This window comes from Poromitra crassiceps (genome assembly GCF_964638095.1).
Source record: "Poromitra crassiceps genome assembly, chromosome: 11".
Taxonomy (NCBI): Eukaryota; Metazoa; Chordata; class Actinopteri; order Beryciformes; family Melamphaidae; genus Poromitra; species Poromitra crassiceps.
The window spans coordinates 40,108,700-40,125,209 of record NC_139643.1 but is presented as its reverse complement, the minus strand read 5'-3'; the positions used below and the strand labels follow the sequence as shown (position 1 = coordinate 40,125,209).

The window sequence follows — 16,510 nt, the reverse complement described above, 5'->3', positions numbered from 1 at the left end:
CTATTAGGGGATAGCGCCTGTCGGAAGATAGGGCCCATCATGTTTATTTCTAGTATTATGAGTGTGCAGGGGACAGCAGACTGGAATGAGCTCAGCCAGTCTGGAATGTATCTTGTACACAACTTGATACATCAAGCCTCAGGCGACCTTAACGATGGGACAGAGGGCGTGTGGGTGCATGCATGACATGGCTCGTATTCTTTTCCTTTGCATACTTTCAAGTTTCTTGTAGTGACTAGGAAAAGTGTTGCACCATATGACATTACAGTAGTTGATGTGAGGTTCAAACAAGGTTTTGTAAAGGGTAAATAGAGCAGACAAAGGAAGAAAATGTCTTATTTTAAAAAATAAACCTACATATTTAGACAGTTTTGTTAACAAGAGTTCAATGTGGCATTTAAAGTTAAGTGAGTCATCAATGAGGACCCCCAGGAATTTTGTGGACTTTACTCTTACCAGCTCCTTTTCATTTATCTTAAGACAAATATGATCAGTATGAATTGCATTTTTATTGGAGTGGAACACAATAAAGTTAGTCTTGCTGATGTTGAGCGATAGTTTGTTACACTTAAACCAAGTATCCACTTTCATTAATTCAGCGTTAAGTAGATCTTGAAGCTCGTGCGAATTTTGATGGGATAAAAACAGATTGGTATCATCAGCAAATATGACTTTATGCAGTAATTTGGATGAGTTGACAAAATCGTTGATATAGAGAGGATGAGCAACGGCCATAAAATCGATCCCTGGGGGACCCCATATTTGATGTCCATTTTATAAGATTTATGATTGTTTATGTCAACACATTGTTGTCTACCATTATTATTATTATTATTATTATATATTTTTTTATACAGGAGAGCAATGCTCTCTTTTTCAGGAGTGCCCTGTTCACATTCACGCACACATTCATACCTGGAAGCTGACCAGTACAACCACAGTCTGATCTGTTGGCCACTGAGCAGCACTGAGCGGTTGGGGTTAAGGGCCTTGCTCAAGGGCACCTCAGTAGTGGTTATTTACCATGTAAATAACTACTGAACCAATTGAGTGCCAGTCCTCTAATGCCATAATGGTGTAGTTTCCCTAGTAAAATATTAAAATCAGTCGTGTCAAAGGCCTTTGAGAGGTTAAAAAAAAAAAAATCCCACTCCACAATTGCCCTGATCAATGACATCATTTATTTTTTCAATAAGGTCTAATATTGCCATACAGGTTGTACTATTTTTTCTGAAACCGTACTGAGAACTGGTGAGTATATTGAGCTTGTTGAGGTATTCGCTGAGTATTGTACACGACTCTCTCAAAAACTTTGGAGAGAGCAGGTAGAACAGATATTGGTCGGTAATTGCTTATACTATTTTGGTCACCTGATTTGAATATTGGTACTATTCTCGCGATTTTGGCCATTTTCGGCACTACACCGAGGAGTAATGATAGATTTATACAGTAAGGGAGGGGTTTGACAACAGTATTAGCTATAGCTATAGCTATAGCTGTCCGAGTGTTCTTCAGGCTCATGATGATTTGATACATTTCATCACAGTGAGTCGGTTTCATGAAAAAAGAGTTTGGATAATTTCCTGAAAGGTAGTGTTTAAAGGAGACACCCCGGGGATGGCTGATTTTATTTGCCAGGTCTTCACCGATGGATACAAAGTAGGTATTGAGTTTAACAGAGAGTTCCTGCTGAGACATATTTGCTGGGTCAGGAAGCACTGATGTTTTTTTGTCCCTGTTCAACACTTTGTTTAGGAGTGACCAAGTCCTCTTAGAGTTACCCCGGGATGCTCTTACCTGTTCAGTATAGTAATCACATTTGCTTTTTCTTATTATGTGAGTGAGTTTATTTCTATACATGTTATATTTATTTTTATTATTAACACTCGGATTTTTTAAATACGGTTTGTAGAGTTTATTGTTGTGTTTTATAGAGTTTAATATCCCCTTTGTGAACCAGGGGTTCAGATCATATACTATATACTATATATATATATATATATATATACATATACTATACATATACTGTCATGTATAGTACATGACAGTCTTCTCAGGGACAGTATTACAGATGGAGTCAGTTATTTCACATATCAGACTGTCATGCAGTATCAGGATCACAGGCATCATAAACATTTTTCCACGCCTTGGACTCCAGGCTTTTACACCGCTGCTGCAAAGTTCTATTATTTAATACTTTGGTTGTTATCTTAGGGGGGGGGGGGTGCAGGTTCACTGGCCAGATTTAAAAACAACACAACCGGGAAATGATCAGATATGTCAGTCAGGACCACTCCAGACTCCAGCTTGGTATTTTGAATGTTAGTGACAATGTTGTCAATGATAGACTTGGATGAATGTGTTACTCTAGTGTAGGTGTGTATCATTGGAAAGAAAGAGGAGGAATGTAGTGTATTGATAAAGTGTTTTTTGGTAGCACCATCCTTGGAGATGTCAATGTTAAAATCCCCAATTAGGATACAGTTGCTATTTTTCTTGTTTAATGTGTGAAGGGTTTCCTCTAGTTTTTCCCTAAAAACATCAGTGACAGTGGGACCTGCATATCCAAAAACTGTTAACAGTTTTGCAGGCATTCATTTAGTTTGTCAGTTATTCAGAGTTGTTTGAGTTAAGTTGTGTACCAGTGATGCCAGCATTAATTCATGCACAAATTACATCACTGGTCCACAACTGAACTCAAATAAATGATCAATAACTGTCAAACTAAATGAATGCCAGCAAAACAGTTTGCAGTTTTCTGATGTGTGTGAGATCATGTGCAAAATACATCAGCGTTGTTTTTGGTGAAGTTCTCCTTTAAAGGATCCTCATGAAACAATATCAAAAAGAAAAAATGTAACTGGCTAATTAACAACTGTTAGACCCGTTCTCACTCCGAGCGCGTAGCATATTGACGCTTTGTCCTGTCCCTTGTGTGTCGCTTGTTACTAACATGGTACCCTTGAGCGACCCATGAAACGACTTGGGCTTTCCGACTAAACTCAATGTAAACCCATGGAAGTCATCTTTGACACTTGGCAATGGCAACTGCTCCCCCATTAGCCTAACTGCTCGCCCATTAAGCTTGTATTATGCTCACCCTGCCGTGAAGGGCACGGGGGTGGAGCGAGGGCCGGGCGCGTCAAATGACGTAAATTTGTTGGCCGTGGTTGGGCGCTACCTCCGTCTGGCGCTCGCCTTGTGCATGATTTTTTTTCTAACAGCGCGAGCAGCGCACGGCTTCTCTCCAAACATGTCCGCTTTCAAGCCACTGAGCCCTGAACACTGAGCTGTGTTTTCGCCACATTTCTTGACCCATGTGGTAGGCTATAAACTTTGTTTTGCAACTGTTCGTTTTTAGTCATTTCACCAAGTAAATGTGTTGTGTTGAGAGCATGATTGAGAGAGATTAAAAGCAGCACAGAGTAGGCTATCAGGGCTGAGAACTAAACGGCTTTCAGTAAAAACAAGTTTGGTGATTCCTTCATGTGCTGATGTGGGGTCATTTGAGAGTGAAAGCGCACTCAGTACTGCACATAATAGCGTTTCATTGCGACTTTTCCACGGGCTGTTCTCACTATTACAATACATGCTGATCACTTTCTGAGTATAATGGCATCTGCCCCAGCGCGAGGTCTGCACGGTGACTCATGGAGACTCACGGGGCCACACCCCCACGGAGCTTGCTGGAGTATAATTCAGCCTTTAGTCAACTGCTCCCCCATTAGCCTAACTGCTCCCCCATTAGTCAACTGCTCCCCCATTAGGAGCTAACCTCTCCCAGACCCTAACCCTAAACCTAACCTCTCCCACCGCCCACGCCTAAACCTAACCTCCCCCAGACCCTAAACCTAACCTCTCCCACCCCCCATGCCTAAACCTAACCTCCCCCAGACCCTAACCCTAAACCTAACCTCTCCCATCCCCCACGCCTAAACCTAACCTCCCCCCAGACCCTAATGGGGGAGCAGTTGACTAATGGGGGAGCAGTTAGGCTAATGGAGGAGCAGTTGCCATAAGCGTCAAAGATGACTTCCATGGGTTTACATTGAGTTTAGTCGGAAAGCCCAAGTCGTTTCATGGGTCGCTCAAGGGTACCATGTTAGTAACAAGCGACGCACAAGGGACGGGACAAAGCGTCAATATGCTACGTGCTCGGAGTGAGAACGTGTTGACACCCCTACACCTCAGCATCAGCAAAAGGCTTCTCCTGGCTGTGACTGTTAACGGCTGAGTTTGTGTAGGTGTTGGATGGAGACACCTCTTCCTGGAAGGCAGTCTCCAGCACCTTCAGGATGGATCTGCAATCTATATCCTTGAAATTGTGGCCTATGAATACATACAGCAAGGGGTTCAGGCAGCTGTTGAAAAAGGCCAGGCTGGTGGCTATAGGGATGCCAATGGTGGTGACATGATCTAAAGTTTCACTGAACTCAGACTCAGGAGCCGTGTGGTTCACCATCTGAATCAGAGACATGATGTGATAGGGAACCCAGCACAGGAAAAAAGTGGTGATGACAGCAGCAATGATTTTGAATTGGCGGCTTGACTTGCTGGTCAGGGAACGGTTCCTCCTCAGACGATGGATTATCACAGCACAGGAGACAATGATAGTAAAGGGAACTACAAATCCCAGAATGAAGCGGGTAATGATCATGGCTTGATGACGAAACTGCCCCAGCTGAACTACGGCCGGCGTTTCGTAGTCATCAGAATAGGCAAAGTTGTTGAAGCATTGAACAAAGCCCTCTCCCTCAAATGTGTCCCTGAAGACGAAGTAGGGAGTGCTGAGAACGAGAGCCAGTATCCAGACACACAGACTCACCCAAGATGCCTTGCGTACACTCCGGTGGTTCTGGGCCCAGACTGGCCACACCACAGGCACACATCGGTCTGCACTGATGACCACCAGGATGTAGATGCTGGCAAACATGTTCAGAAAGGCTACAGTGCTGTTAAGCTTACACATGAATTCACCGAAGGGCCAGTGGAAGTCCATAGCAGTGGAGGTCACACTCAGGGGCAGGAATGCTGTTAAGAGGAAGTCAGCCACTGCCAGATTGAGGAACCAAATGGTGTTAACCGTTTTCTTCATTTTGAATCCTGTCACCCAGATCACAACTCCGTTTCCCAGAACCCCAAGCACAAAGGCCAGGCAGTAAACGATGAGAGACATGATGTTGAGAGACTGTCTGAGTTCATCATACTCGTTTGTTGCATTTTCCTGGGAGAAAGGAGTAGTGGACACATTCTCCATCATTGTCTCGTGACCTGTAATAGTAACATGAAAAATTAATACTTCTTTCTCATCATACCTTGTCTGTTTTGTAATATGATCTACCTGCAATTTTATTAACATCTCCCTAGAGGTCAGTAACACTACTTCATAATAAATTAGACTTGTTTTCCAAAATATTGAAATTATTTTTAATCAAGCATTATATAAAATATTTTTCAATATTTTAAATTATTTGGTATAGCTCCACTACAGTCAATTTCCTAAAAGGCATTAATAAATCAGTTATTCACAATCACAGTATGATCTAACATGAATTTGTGCAACATTGGCAAGAGCGATTAATTGGTGAATAATTCTGTTTATATCTTGTAGCCTACACCAACATAAAGTCAAAAGACAAATATTAAAATTACATTATAAAGAATATGTTTTCTTATTAACATTCTTGACACATACAGTAAAATAAGAATACAATTTCAAATCAGTCTGTGGTGAAAGTGATTATGCGGTTTCACAGGTTTTTCTGAATTGTACATTTTTGAGCCAGGTTTGGCTACATGCACACAGCACAGCAACTTGTCATACATGGGATGAAACTTCCATCGGATTAGAGACTTGCACATTTGATTAATTATTAACTTGATAAGGTCAATGTCTAGCGATGAATAAAAAAAACGATCAAAATTAATATAATATGACTATTAAACTGAGATTCATCTGGGAATGAATGACCAAAATAGGAGAAAAATAGCTTAGAAAAAAGGCTTGATGCTTTTTTCATTAAGAGGTTATTTTAAGAGATATCTTACATCTGTTTGATTAACTGATCACCATAGAGGTTAAAGACAACTGTAACCTTTTTCACCATAGGCTCGTGATATGAGGAATAGCCTACTTTATGTTGCACAGTAAAGCATCAAACCCATTTAAACTCGAATACTGGTTAAAATGGTGAAAGAGCCATCCCCATGTGTAATAAACTTGTCTGGGGTAAATTATGATTCTCACACTTTAAATAATTCAAGAAAGGCTATGGTCCATCTTGGTATTATTAATAACCCAAAATTACGTTATTATAGAAATATGTGAGTTATCTTATTTAGTTACAGTGCATGCAATGGGAAATAACACAAACACACAGTATCTCAGTTTGATCTTATATTAACTGAATGATGGGTTATGATGAATGAAGTTTGAGTGAATGAGTTTGAATGAATGAACACTTATTCACATCAACAATACAATAAATCACAATACGAAAATAAACAATAAAGACCCACTTTATATTTTAGTTTTGACCTGAGTGCACTCTTCTAATTTGTTCCTATTCTAAAGCAAGCTTGCATCTATGGTTCGTTGGTGCGCTTAATGTTGGAGCTCATGAAGGTGATAGCATATTACCTCCTTGTGTAGAGTAGAGAAAACACACTACTGCTTTCCTGCACCGTCACGGAATTACTAGGTGACCCAACCACACGATCCGATCCTCCTCCGAGCACAACACAACACAGAAACGTGCAGGCTGGCGCAGCAGCGACAGGCAGAGCAGAGGTATGAGAGGATCCCTCTTCAGTGCTGGGCCAGCAGCAGCAGGGACGATTAGAAACTCCACGTTGTCCACGGAAACGCCTCCCGAGTCCCGACCCCGTCTCTCGTCCGTCCGTGTGCAGGCTGGTGAAGGAAGGACACGGAGTTTCTCTCCCTCTGTTGTGTGGCAGCCAGCGGCAGCTAGCGAATCTCAATCATTGAGCTTGACAGTTGACTCACTCCACAGTAAGAAAGCACTGTTTTCTTCAGTAGCAACACACACAGTCCCGCAGCAGAACACAGTCCCGAACACACGGACGGCATGTGACGTTTAGGCTACCTGTAATTCACTGTCCGAACCTAAACAAACAAACAAAGCTCTACAGACTTTACTTGGCCAGGGGAGGACAAGCGTGTAATAATGCTCACTGCTTCTTTTGTTTCGCTATCTCTTCTCAAAGTCTCTCAACATGATGGCGCTTGCTTCTCCAAAAGCTCTTCGGACCTCCCCTCAGGAAAACCACAACAAGCATGTCTCAATTCCAAGAATAGCTCAAATTCCTTCCTTACCCTCAGGCTCTTCTAATCGTGCATTCCTTTATAACTGGGAACTGGCAATCTTACCGGTTCAAAGTTCATGAGCTGGGACGTGACGTCACTAGAGCTGGTATTTCCCATTCCAAACTGGTAGGAGCCTCAGCAGCCCCGACGTAAAAAATCCAAGATGGCTGCACCGCGCAACAACAGTAGTTATAATCTTATAAATGCTATTTAGCACTTCTGTCTTGTTTGTGTCTCATTAAATCAGCTATACACACAGCACGGCCTACTTCTATCTGTGTGGACATGAGGCTGCAGTGTTTGTATGCGCAAAATGCCACAAAATGCCTTGTTATCAACTGTTATTGCTAACAATGGCTAGCCTGGCTAGCGAGTGGATCTGACCAGTGAGTGAACAAACAGTGAACTTCCCAGCTCAACTTTTCTGCAAATGGAATGCTAACAAAACGGATGCAACGTCATTTAGCCTCCACATCCCAGTTATTTTTGCGATAAAGGAACGCACCATTAGTTCCGTGTTAACACTGCCAGTTGGAAGAGCCCTCCCATCAGCATAGCATTTTCGTTAGACAATCTGTGTTGGGCATTAAACTCACCTTATTTCTGCACTTTGAAGTCACAGGTAGGGTCGGGTGGGGCAAACGAATTATATCGGAAGCCTAGTTGCCGAAAAAAAGTGAGCTGTTCTTTTTTTTAAGACAAAGTTTGACGAGAATCACCGAGTTGCCTGGAAACAGAGTCCAGACGCATGCGCACTGGCATCATTTTGTCTTGTTCATACATTCTACAATGCATTTAGACAGACCACCACCGCTCACTTTTTTTCTGCATATCTTCCGATATAATTAGTTTGCCCCACCCGACCCTACCTGTGACTTCAAAGTGGAGAAATAAGGTGAGTTTAATGCCCAACACAGATTGTCTAACGAAAATGCTATGCTCGATGGGAGGGCTCTTCCAACTGTAGTGATATCGTGCATTCCTTTATAACTGGGAACTGGTAATGTTACCGGTTCAAAGTTCATGAGCTGGGACGTGACGTCACTAGAGCTGGTATTTCCCATTCCAAACTCGTAGGAGTCTCAGCAGCCCCGACCTAAAAAAATCCAAGATGGCTGCTCCGCGCAACAACATTACCGGTAGTTATAATCGTATAAATGCTATTTAGCACTTCTGTCTTGTTTGTGTCTCGTTAAATCAGCTGTACGCACAGCACGGCCTACTTCTATCTGTGTGGACATGAGGCTGCAGTGTTTGTATGCGCAAAATGCAAACGAGCCTAATATATAAATTACTATATAAATTACTTTCATTCAATGTCACGATGCTGCAGGGGGGGAAGTAGGTTTCTTCCAAGCATTATTACTATAACTATAGGCTATTAGTGGTGTGTTTGCTGGACAGCTAACATTCATACTTTATTAAAATTACTATGCAGTCAGTTAGTTTCTGCTGAGGCTATAAGGGTCATCTAAGCATTTGTTCATAACGTGAGCAGCAGGTGCAAAACAATCTTTGTGTACAGGATGAGCTTGCAGAAGCCCTGCACAGCTCGCCTTGGCTCAGACACAGGTGGACACAACGAGAGGGGACTCAGTGTTCAGCAAATGCAGTTTTTGTTCCGGACGAACAGTACTGCTTTTGTCCGTGCCACTACAATCAACACAAAATGAAAGTTCCTCATTAATCTCCTTTTTGTTTTTCTTCTGAAAAAAAACAATTTAAGTATATGAAATGCCGGCACATTTGTAATGTCTTTCCACCGGGGCCCCTTGTCATATATGGGATGCATGCTGCTAATGTCACCTGCTTTTTAGCAGCCATTTGGGGGCTGCTGCTAGCTTGGGCATCTCACAGTGCCATCCACTTCTGCCGGTCAGCTGCTGCCTCTGTCGGAGATGCTGGAATGGATGCTTGTCACACTGCTGCCTTTAGTTGCAACCGACTTATAGGCAAACTTTAATGGACAGTGCTTCACTCGCCGTCAGACGTTGCCAGTGGTGATTCTAGAGTCTGTTGAGGCCCTAGGCAAAAATTTGCCAAGGAAGGGGCCCCCAACCAGCATTCATCACCATGATTTTATAAATAACCTGACACCCACAAAAAGCTATTACATATCATCGCTGTTGGGGCGGGACCTCGAATGTCAATCTTTTCACGTTTTTGTTGTTGCCATAAATCAATGCCACTGGTCACCCTTCACGTCTCTATGTGGGTTTTACAAAATGTAACCAATGGAAAAGCATTAAAACGATCTTGTGAGTAATTCTCGTAACACTATTCAACCTCAATCTGTCACTCAAACCGCGAAGCTCCTCCCCTACCTCCATCTGAAGCCCCCCAGGCAAAGTATATACCCAGAAAAGAGACACGGACAGGCATAATTTTGTTTATTCCTGGCTTTGTCTGACGTAAATAGATCAATAAAATGTTTTCGAATTATCCCTAGGCTGCAAACTCATTTAAACTATGCAGATTTTTATAGAATGGAATTTCACCACTCCTCATCCGCATTATAATGATTCAAACAGCTTATATAAACCAAATTAATTGAAACCAAGAGTCGAGGAAGTGTCTTATAAAAGTATATTTAAAGCCATAACATTCTCCTATAAACTGCATTATAGGAGTGACTGAATCTCAATGTACCATCATCTGATCAATGTACAGAGTCCAAATATTCAGTGATGACTGACGGTTGACAGAGATTACTTATAGAGAGAGAGGAGGAAAAGAGGGGAGAGAGGAATGTGTGAATAGTTTGGAGTGTGCGTCAGTGCAGTCCGACTGGGAGACTGTTATCAGCAAGCGTTCCTGTCTCATGGTCATTGTCATGCTGAGTTTCTGAAGGCCAGAGCAAAGGGAAGAAATCTCCTCCTATGTGTCTGCCTGTCCAAATATGCGTTTGTGAGAGGTACATTCACCCATTCATAGACCGATGGTGGCTGGCACACCATCAGGAGCAATTTAGGGTTCAGTATCTTGCCCAAGGACACTTCGACATGCAGACTGGAGGAGGCAGGAATCGAACCACCGACCTCTTTCATCCAAAGCGATTAGTGACGACCCGCTCTACCTCCTGAGCTACAGCCGCCCCCCCTTCGGTTTAATGGCAGCTGGCTAAAAAACAACATGACGCGGTATGTATGGACAGAAGAGGAGACAGAGATTTTTGCCACCGGAAGTTTATCTGCATTGCGCACAACAGTCCACTTCTATTTTATTCTATTTCCATTTTCATCCAGTTCATGCCAGTGACCAAAATATTACATAGAACATAGAAATACAATAATTATCATTCAATCATCATTCATGCTGTCAGGACTGTACTGTTGACCAACTTGGTCTATCATCCAGCCGCAAGGGGTCAGTTGAATTTAATACGGAAATCATATGGAAACCTATTTATACTAAGCCTGGTGGGTCTGTGTCTGTAACATGGTGTCATTCATTCACCAAATAAAATAAAATAAAACAATTACAAAAACTGTTTTACCTACTCATATCCATTATTACACGTTTAAATGCTGTTTATGAGGATTAATGGGCGATTTATGTTGTAAAATGTGGGCGCATGGCATTGTGGGTAATATTTTGGTCAGGGGTAGCCAAATATTTTGGTCACTGGCACCATCTACTGGATGAAAATAGAACATGGGATTGATGTTTTTTTTTTTTCATGTTTTTTTTTTTTTTTTTTTAGATTCTACGAGATCTCGCGAGACGGGACTTCAAACTCAACTTCAATGGAAACGCCTGCAAGTCGCAATTGTACTTTGTTGAAATTGTAGAAATATCGCTATTATTTTGCGAAAAACTGTAATGGAAACACAGTCATAGACACCCCTACACTTCAGCATCAGCAAAAGGCTTCTCCTTGCTGCGACTGTTAACGGCTGAGTTTGTGTAGGTGTTGGATGGAGACACCTCTTCCTGGAAGGCAGTCTCCAGCACCTTCAGGATGGATCTGCGAATGTTATCCTTGAGATTCTGACTCATGAATACATACAGCAAGGGGTTCAGGCAGCTGTTGAAAAAGGCCAGGCTGGTGGCTATAGGGAAGCCAATGATGGTGACATGATCTAAAGTTTCACTGGACTCAGACTCGGGAGCTGCGTGGTTCACCATGTCAATCAGAGACATGATGTGATAGGGAACCCAGCACAGGAAAAAAGTGGTGATGACAGCAGCAATGATTTTGAAGGGGCGGCTTGACTTGCTGGCCAGGGAACGGTTCCTCCTCAGACGATGGATTATCACAGCATAACAGGAGACAATGATAGTGAAGGGAACTACAAATCCCAGAATGAAGCGGGTAATGATCATGGCCCGATGACGAAAATACCGCAGCTGAACTATGGCCGGCGTTTCGTAGTCATCAGAAAAGGCAAAGTTGTTGAAGCATACAACGAAGCCCTCTTCCTCAAATGTGTCCTTGAAGACGAAGTAGGGAGTGCTGAGAACCAGAGCCAGTACCCAGACACACAGACTCACACAAGATGCCTTGCGTAAACTCCGGTGGTTCTGGGCCCAGACTGGCCACACCACAGACACACATCTGTCTGCACTGATGACCACCAGGATGTAGATGCTGGCAAACATGCTCAGAAAGGCTACAGTGCTGTTAAGCTTACACATGAATTTGCCGAAGGGCCAGTGGAAGTCCATAGCAGTGGAGGTCACACTCAGGGGGAGGAACGCTGTGAAGAGTAAGTCAGCCACTGCCAGATTGAGGAACCAAATGGTGTTAACCGTTTTCTTAATTTTGAATCCTGTCACCCAGATCACCACTCCGTTTCCCAGAACCCCAAGCACAAAGGCCAGGCAGTAAACAATGAGAGACATGATGTTGAGAGACTGTTTGAGTTCAGCATGCAGGTCATCATACTCGTCGTCTGTTGCATTTTCCTGGGAGAAAGGAGTAGTGGACACATTCTCCATCATTGTCTCGTGACCTGTAATAGTAACATGAAAAATTAATACTTCTTTCTCATCATACTTTGTCTGTTTTGTAATGATCTACTTGCAATTTTATTATCATGTCCTTAGAGGTGATTAACACTATTTAATAATAAATTAGACGGTAACACTTTATAATAACGTTCAGTCGTAAGTCATTTATAAGCCTTTAGTTAATGATGAACTAATCACTTACAAAACATGAATATACATTTTTAGATGATTAATAAATGCTATCTTAATATATCACTAATGCGTGGTAAGTCATCTATAAACCTTTACTAAACGAAGTGTTCCTCACCTGTTATAAATGATGTGTAAATAATTTACAATTAATTTACAAGGCCTTCTGCATCCCCTAATCTAAAGTGTAAACCATTCATCACACATAATGTGTTACATACAAGGGGGTAGCTCTGTCAAAATTGAAGCCAATGCGGAAGTGCACTTGAACCTGCATTCTTTTGAATGGCCTGCAGGGAGCGACCCATTGGTCTGTGGACTTTTGTTTTTTTATGCCTCACATAATATGGCATTTTGGCCATTGCCATCTTGGATCTAGACACAAGTCCAGGGGTTTCCCACAGAGCCTGCTATTGGTCTCTCATCGGTGAGCTGTGTGATCAGTGGACAAGCGACCTGTCAATCACGACCCAAAATATAGTCTGTAACTACAACATAGTCTGAAACTAGCGATTGAGACCATAAACACATTAGGGAAGTGTTTACTGAGGCCATACTTGAGGCTTCAAAACAGAAGTCCACAAACCAATGGGTCGCACCCTGCAGGCAAAGAGGACACTTCCGCATTGGCTTCAATTTTGACAAACAGAGCTACCCCCTTCGTATGTAACACATGTATGTGTGATGAATGGTTTACACTTTAGATTAGGGGATGCAGAAAGCCTTGTAAATGAATTGTAAATTATTTACACATCATTTACAACAAGTGAGGAACACTTTATTTACTAAATGTTTATAGGTGACTTACAACACATTTGTATATGTTAACATAACATTTATTAATCATCTACAAATGTATATTAATGTTTTGTAAGTGATTAGTTCATCATTAACTAAAGGCTTATAAATGACTTACAACTGAACGTTATTATAAAGTGTTACCAATTAGACTTGTTTTACAAAATATTGAAATTATTTTTCATCAAGCATTATATAAAATATTTTTTCAAGGCATTTAAAACAGTATGATGTAACATGAATTGTGCAACAGTGGCAAGAGTGATTAATTGGTGAATAATTCAGTTTATATCTTGTAGCCTACACCAACATAAAGTCAAAAGACAAATATTAAAATGATATGATAAAGAATGTCTTCTTATTAACATCCTTGACACAGAGTAAAATAAGAATACAATTTCAAATCAGTCTGTGGTGAAAATGATTATGCGGTTTCACAGGTTTTTCTGAATTGTAAACTTTTGAGCCAGGTTTGGCTACATGCACACAGCACAGCAACTTGTCATGGGATGAAACTCCCATCGGATTAGAGACTCGCACATTTGATTAATTATTAACTTGATAAGGTCAATGTCTAGCGATGAATTTAAAAAAAATGATCAAAACTAATATAATATGACTATCAAACTGAGATTCATCTGGGAATCAACGACCAAAATAGGGGAAAACTAGCCTAGAAAAAAAGGCCTGTTTATGCTTTTTCATTAAGAGGTTATTTTAAGAGAGATCTTACATCTTTTTGATTAACTGATCACCATAGAGGTTAAACACAACCTTAAAAGGTGGCCTTTGAGCTACTACAGTAAAAACAGTAAAAAGTTGGACAAACTGAGTGGACAAACTGAGTGGTTTTCCCTTCATCACATCTCTGTGTAAAATGGTTATCTAGGCATGTTAAGATGTTTAATATTCGCTACATTAAATGTTAGAATAAGAAGAACAGTAAAGGCAGCCTACCGTTCACTCTGGTGGATTTGACGCCTGCGTCAGAGCCTCAGAGTCCTTTGGACAGAGGCAGACTTCACGCTATGAGAAGAAAATAGGGTAGCTATATCTGCTTTGCGCTGCAGCATTGCGACATCAAAGTTGCCTAATATGTGTATTTCTGAAACTGCTTCTCTCATAACCACAGAATTGTGTGGAAAAACAACAATTTGGGTCTGCAGATAAGAATGCAACACATCACATCTTTCAAGAGGACATGAAAGATTTGATCATATGACTCTAGTTCATCTGTATTTCACCTCAGACAAGACAGCACACTGCTTTCAAGTCTAAAATGTACCTAGATTTGCAAGAAAGATGAACATTTCAGCTTTTCACCAACTAGGGCGCTGGTTGACTGGACATATACGCGGATTATTGCTGCATTCAATTGGGCTCGTGTTTACGACATAAATCCACTTGAACGACCCCCTCGTATTCATGACTTGGTATGTGGAATATTTCTGAAAGCTTCGACGCTCACGACTTGTGACGTGCCTGTGACGTTTTCACAAAATGACGCATTGGACATTGACGGAAAGTAAATATATTGACATTTTAGCTGTATAGAGCTTTTCATAGTCATTTTATAATATGTCTGAGGAATATGTTGATATTCTCAACAGTCTCATCTTGTTTCCTGCAAGCCACTCGCTAGCTAGTGGTAGCCACGTTAGCCTCGGTGGCTTCTAGTCAACTGCGCATGTTCACGAAATGACCACTTGTCATGCCAAGCATATCGTGTACACAACTTCCGGTCTCGTATTCACGGTAAACACAAAGCGAATTGAAGGCAGCATATGACATGATGGGCCCTCACAGTGCACATGCACACAATTTAGGCCAGAATAATAACTAATATATCCATATATCACATCGGGCGAGTGCCCAGGGGCACCAGCCAATTTTCCTTGTTGGGGGGGCACCACACATTCAAATTAAAAAATATATATAAGCTTTGTCATATTTTCTTTGTATATTAGGCATACTCTGTGGCCAAAATTAATCTTTAATACTAAAAGAATATATGCATAATGAAAATCGTCATCACATTCGAATGTGTCCAGTTGAAGCATTTTGTCTGGTGAGAGAGAACCTGTTCACTGGGGGAACTTCGAGACAGTAGGCTGAAAACTACTTCCCCAAATGTTTTCAAATTATCCCTAGGCTGCAAACTCAATCAAACCATGCAGATCAAAGTGGTTTCTGCCGAGAGTAATGTTAGTGTTACTGAGAGGCTATCTCAGTAATCTCAGGCTAGTTCCCCCGAGACGCTGTTTCTAACTCGGTGTGAGAGCGCGCTCGCGGTCGCTGCTGGAGGAGCCGACTAGAGCAGTGGTTCCCAACCTTTTTACACCAAGTACCACCTGAGAAAGTAGGTGGCTCTCCAAGTACCACCATATGACCGACGTTAAAATACAGTCTATTCAGCCAGGCCCGTAGCCAGAATTTGAGAAATACCGAGGTCATTTTAGCGCGGCGTGGGGGGACCAGGGGGGGCTGTGCACCCCCGGATAGAAAATTTTGTCCATTTTAAAGTAAAATGCTTCAATCTGGTGCACTTTGAGAGCAAAATGAAGAGGCTAGATCTATAAAGAACTACATACATCATGTTAGATTAATATCCTCTTTAATGTGCTGTTGCTTTAAAATGATACAAAAAATAAATGTCTCCCCATATGATATAATTTATATTCTGCATACAGGTCACATGGCAGAATACTGCTCAATTAAATACAATGGCCCATCTACACAAACATCACTTACAGGGGAGTTACTTACCCATTCACTTCAATAGAACTGTCCCCAAAGTCTAGCCCCAATCTAGCCTCAATGCAAAATCTGAATGTTGTGAGTTATCTCTCTTCTATAGCACACAGAGAGGAAGCAAATTGTTGCATTTCCGATCAACTGTCGCATTAAAACATCAATGACAGATTATTAGATCTGGGGACAAGGGCTATTTTTCAAAAAAATACCGTGTGGAAAATACCGAGGTCATGACCTCGGTGTCCTCAATGGTAGCTACGGGCCTGTATTAAGCTATGCACAGTTCACGCAGGAGGCAAATTTATTCCAACCTGCAGCCTATGTGCAACCTGCAGCAGCTGCACTTGTGCTGGGTTGACTGCTGTCTTCACCTCCTTGTGCTTCATCGTTGCTGCTCTCCTCTACTACAGCTCTTTTACGATTCCCTCCCGTTTTGATCCACTTTAGCATCCCTCCTCGTCTTTGTTCACCACTTGTGTAACCATGCGG

General features: G+C 41.7%; 2 pseudogenes across 2 annotated transcripts; both read right to left on the bottom strand.

The window, feature by feature from the left end:
• Window positions 1–4,180: 4,180 nt before the first annotated feature.
• LOC310785020 (chemerin-like receptor 1 pseudogene) lies at window positions 4,181–5,260 on the bottom strand (annotated as a pseudogene). Its single transcript has one exon. The product of its transcript is annotated as a chemerin-like receptor 1 pseudogene (transcript).
• A 5,913-nt stretch (window positions 5,261–11,173) lies between these two features.
• On the bottom strand, window positions 11,174–14,287 carry LOC310785313 (chemerin-like receptor 1 pseudogene; annotated as a pseudogene). The gene is made up of 2 exons: window positions 14,225–14,287; window positions 11,174–12,282 (listed from the first exon to the last, which is right to left on the bottom strand). The product of its transcript is annotated as a chemerin-like receptor 1 pseudogene (transcript).
• Window positions 14,288–16,510: the final 2,223 nt, after the last annotated feature.